Here is a 5,326-nt window from a genome sequence, read left to right as displayed (position 1 = left end):
AGAGAGAGAGAGAGAAAGAGAGAGAGAGAGAAAGAAAGAAAGAAAGAAAGAAAGAAAGAAAGAAAGAAAGAAAGAAAGAAAGAAAGAAAGAAAGAAAGAAAGAAAGAAAGAAAGAAAGAAAGAAAGAAAGGAAGAAAGAAAGGAAGAAAGAAAGAGAAGAAAGAAAGCATGGGAAAGGAATGCCAGGGACACTAATTAGGTAATCTAAGGGTCCAGGTGTCTTTGGGAGTTATGGGAAAGGGTAGGGAGTATACCAGACATTGAGGGAGTTCTCAGAGGCATGGACCTTGGGGATCTGGTGGGAGGAAGAGTCCTTGGGTCAGCCAGGGACAAAAAGCCTTGGGCCAGGTACCCCTCTGTCTGTTCTGATAAGAGAATGTGTTCTGCAACAAGAGAAAAATTTCTCACAGGACAGAGGCCTCCTAAGAAACTGGGAGGTTTTCAGAGATGTGATCTTAGACCATCTAGTCCTCCATCGACAATTACCTATTGGACATTTCAAGCGTGATGCTCTGGAGACATCTCAAACTGCACCATGCCCAAAGAAGCCTGGTACTTTTGACACTATGACACCCATCCTTCCCACTCCCTTCGCTTTAAAGAATAGGACAAGGGGCAGCTAGGTGGTTCAGTGAATAGAGCACCAGCCCTGGAGTCAGGAGGACCTGAGTTCAAATTCAGCCTCAGACACAACACAAAAACTAGCCATGTGACCTTAGGCAAGTCACTTAACCCCACCTGCCCTCCAAAAAAAAGGCATAAAAAAAGTAAAGAGTAGGACAATGAGGACCAGACAGGGAAAGTTATTTTCTCCAGGATCCCTTAAGCTCCAGAGTGGGATTGACGATTTCCATCTTCTGACTCCCAAGAGAGTGCTTGGTTGGTTGTTTTCACTGGGTTATGTCAGAAGTGGGTCCGGTTTTCTAGCAAAAAGAAAACTTCCTCTACCGTGAAAAAGCTTAATGTTTCACCTTTGTAAGAATCAAATGTTTAGAAGGAGACTCACGATTCTTCCTTCAGCCAAGGCTTCTACCAAAGAAGAAGGTGCATTCTCAGTTCCCATAATTTCAGCCATTCTAACTTTTCCCAGTTTTCTAGCAATTCCATATTCACTGATCTACCTTCAACTTGTCTTTCCTTGCTCTTTCATCATGTCACTCTTAAAGAGATTTAAGGACAAAAAAAGAGAGGCTTGGATAAAATAAATATTTTTTTAATGAAGACAAATGTAAGTCGAAGGGATTGGCTTAGTTTAGCTGGGTAGGTACTGCATTTTCATTAGAATTACCAGAAGTTTGCAAGCTCAATAATTTCATCTTATTTATTCTTCTCAGGTTAATCAAGGTGTAATAAATGATTAGCTAATAACAGCAAATTCCTATGTGTTACCATAGTTGTGGTATGGGGGGGAAATTGGGGTGGGGTTAGCTGAGTTATGGGAACAGGAAGGAAGAAATAATTTCCAATAGCCCTAATGAAGATATTAGCCTTGCTCTCTTTCTGAGGCTTCCTGTATTTTTTTAAAAGTCAGGATGAACATAATTCTCTGGGTTAGTATTGCTTAAACCTGACTGTATATTGTGGTGATACTATGTTGGAATGAAAGTGAAGAGAGGCAGGAGGCCTCTGCATATTCTGAAACATGGTTTTTTCACTGTGTCTATGTTTGCATTTCTCTGCAGTTTGGGCCCCTTGAAAGGGGCTTTTTTATCTTTTGATTCTTCAAGTACTTAAAGAGTAGAATGTACCAAAGGGCTAAAAGAAAGGACAACTATCACAAATTCAATGTAACCCTTCTTTCAAAAGTCTCTCCAGCAAAGGCTATAGAGACCCTTACTATCTCTTGAAGAAGGAATGAAGAATTACATTTGTAACTGCAAATGGGAGTTTAACTTTGCTCTCTGTGGATCTATGAAATAAACTAGGGAGAAGAAATAGAAAAAGAAGGTGAGGAGATACTTCTTTCTTGTCAGAACTGGCTTAATTGTCAATTTATGATGAAATATTATGAAGAGAATTTTATGAGGAGTGAGTCTGGAGAGAGACTATTAAGAGTTTGAGAAAAACTGAAGAGATTATTTTCCTGTTACTTCTGGAGAGAAACAGAGAGAACATGGAGAAAGAAAGTGGAGATACCTTCTTTCTTTATAAAACTCATAACTTAAATCTTGTGAAGACAATAAAGAGGATTCTTATTAAGATACTTGTTATCTTGAGTGAACTAAATAGTGTGGGACTATTCTCAAAAACAAAGTCATCTATAATTACAGTAAGGTCTGAGGTGACTGCCTTTTCTCACAGTTAACATATTGTAAATAGTTAGAGTTATTATAAATAATTATCTGTTTAATTATTGATTTCACTGCATGTTCATTAACTTTAATGTTTAACTTTAGAAGATTAAGGGATTTAATAGAGAAAGATATGGGTTACCACTGTTGGGAAAGGAAGTTTATCAGGTAATATTTGATGAACTGAGTTGAGAGCTCTGAGTTTAGTGAGTGAGAGATAGGTTGAATTTATAGTAACCTATGAGGAAATATCTAAACATAAAAGTGGATTATTCTAGAGCTCAGGATGATAAGATTAAATATGGAAATGGAATCAGCAGCTTCATCCTTATGAAGATACATTCTAAATCCTTCTCTGTTTTCTTGGGCATGTCTGTGCCAAAGGTCACAGGACTCTGACATCAAAGAATTTATAAATCAAAATACCAGTGTAGCAATTTATGATTCATTTTTTTAAAATTATTAACTGCTTGTTTCCCCAAAAGAATGTACACCTACCAAGTCAACCAGATATTTGTGACAGGTCATTAAAACATTAAGTATTAAATTTTGAGGTGCCTTAGAAAACTAAATTAATAATCAGCCCAATAACAATGGGTTCAACTCTGATCTCAGTCACTTACTAGCTGTGGGACCCTGCCCAAGTCATTTAACCCTGTTTGGCTTAGTTTCCTCATCTGTAAAATGAGCTGGAGAAGGAAATAGCAAACTCCTACAGAATCTTTGCCAAGAAAACCCCAAATGGGATCTCAGAGTCAAATTCAGTCAAAATGACTGAACAGCAACAAATCAACTCAAAAAGCATTTATTAAGCACTTCCTCCATACTAGGCAGTATGCTAAGCATTGGGAAGACTAATCCAAGCAGACAGAAGTTTCCTTAGTGAATATAAATCCAGGTGAAAGGGAAAAGGATGCCCTTAAAGTATAATCATCATAAAATTGTACTCAACCTTTTCTACTACACCATTAAGCTAATCAGTATTTGTGGGGACCTCTCCCTAATCAGAATTGTGCTCTAGAAAAAGAACGATATGTTCTCAGTTTCCATCTCTCCTCAATTTTCTGACAACTATCAGGGTTCCATCTGTTTTCATTATCCCAACATCTCCTTTCTTCCACCTCAACCACCTTTCACAATATTACAGTTCCCAAATTTATAACTGATATTGTTATTTTTCACATTTTAAGGTGACTGCTTCCTAAGACTATCTAGGAAGACTAACATGTCCTTAAATTATTCTGTAGGATGAACAATTTATGGGAAATTTTCATATAGACAAAAGGCTCTTATCTTCCTTTATTATGTCATGGACTCCTTTGGCATTCTGGCAAAGTCTATGGATTCCTTCTCAGAATCATGTTTTTAAATGCATAAAATAGTTAGGATCATAAAGGAAACTAGTTATATTGAAATACAGGGATAAAAAATTTAAGTTCATAGACCCCTGTAAATCTATACATGGACTCTTTCAATGGTTCCCAAGTTATAAACCCCTTTTATAAACAGTCCTGTCCATCAAATGTAGAATTATACCTGTCAGTTCATTCTATCAAATAATAAAATTTTTTTAAGCAATTGGGGTTAAGTAACTTGTTCAAGGTTGCACGGCCAGTTATTTCTGGGGGTGGTGCTAAGTATCTGAGCCTGGATTCGATCCCCAGGTCATCCTGACACTGGGGCCGGTGCTCTTACTCTCTGTGCTACCTGGCCGCCCCTAAATAACAAATTTTAATATATGTGATTAGAAATGGGGTGGATATTGACTCAACTTAGGTAAGAGAAAAATGATTATAATTGCAGAACAATCAAAAAGCAAAGTTGCAAAGTGGCATCACATTTTGTGTTTGGTTGTTTTAGCTATGTCCAACTCTACTGTGACCCCATTTGGGACTTTTGGGGCATATATACTGCAGTGGTTTACCATTTCCTTCTCTGGTTCATTTTATTCTTATGACAACCCTAGGAGGTAGGTGCTATTATTATCTCCCTTTTACAGAGGGAGAAACTGAGGGAGGTAGAGGTTAAATGACTTGCCCAGGGTCATTCAGCTAGTATGTGCCTGAGACCAGATTTGAATTCAGGTCTTCTTCACCCTAAGCAGCACTGCCTCCTCCCTGGTATTAGTTAATAGCTTCTCCTCTGTTATTACTACATTCACCTTAGTTGAGACCTTTATCACCACACACCTGGATTGTTGCAACATCCTTCTCCCACGTCACTTCTCCCTCATCCAGGGGCACCGGCACCCTTGCCAGGCTAATCTTCCTAAGCTACCACTTTCACTAAGTTACTCCCCTGGTACAGCTCTCCAATTTATTAAGGTTTCGCAAACCTACAAGCACTAGATAAATGCCAGGCTTTATTATAACTTTTTCTTGATATCTGATGCCCACTGGGGGCACCCAATGCCTGGACTAGAAGCACTCCAGATAAATGTAGCCCTTCTTAGACTGCTAGACCTTTGAAATGACTGGCAGTATCACTTTCCCATACTCTTCTGGCTGCCTTCCTCCTTTCCCATGCCTTTCAGCCATCTGTTGTGTGCCCTCTTCCCCCACTACAATGTAAGCTCCTTGAGGGCAGGACCTGGCTTTCTCTTTGCTTATATTTGTATGCCCAGCTCTTAGCATAGTGCCTTGCACACAGTAAAAGGTTAATAAATGTTTGTTTTCCTTCCTTTTTTTCTTTCCTCCTAAAAAGAGAAAGAGGTTTTGAAAAAGTTATATTTTCCCCTAATGTACAAAAGAGCAAGTTTTAAATAAGAAAAAGAGACCCAGTACCTAGAATTTTAATGACTCATCCTTTAATTCCTTTTTTAACTTATCTAGGTAGGAAATTCTCCCCACTGATGGTTATAAGGAGAGAGACAATGTGGTGTAATGGCTAGAGAGACCTGTGACCCTACCTCTGACACATCCTAGCTCTGTGACCCTGGGAAACTTAACCTCTCTAAAACTCTGAACTGGGAGGGGGAGGGAAAAGAAAGGAAGGGAAGGGAAGGGAAGGGAAGGGAAGGGAAGGGAAGGGAAGGG

The 5,326-nt window shown here is 38.8% G+C and overlaps 1 protein-coding gene across 5 annotated transcripts in view; it reads right to left on the bottom strand.

The window, feature by feature from the left end:
* Window positions 1–5,326, bottom strand: part of SLC4A4 (solute carrier family 4 member 4) — a 419,170-nt gene that overhangs the window by 170,218 nt on the left and 243,626 nt on the right. The gene's annotated exons all lie outside the window — the stretch shown is intronic.

Source organism: Petaurus breviceps, unplaced genomic scaffold (assembly GCF_028583685.1).
Source record: "Petaurus breviceps papuanus isolate PSGF00001 unplaced genomic scaffold, PetGlider_PUasm1.0 126, whole genome shotgun sequence".
Classification (NCBI taxonomy): Eukaryota; Metazoa; Chordata; class Mammalia; order Diprotodontia; family Petauridae; genus Petaurus; species Petaurus breviceps.
This window is presented reverse-complemented; position numbering and strand designations above follow the sequence as displayed.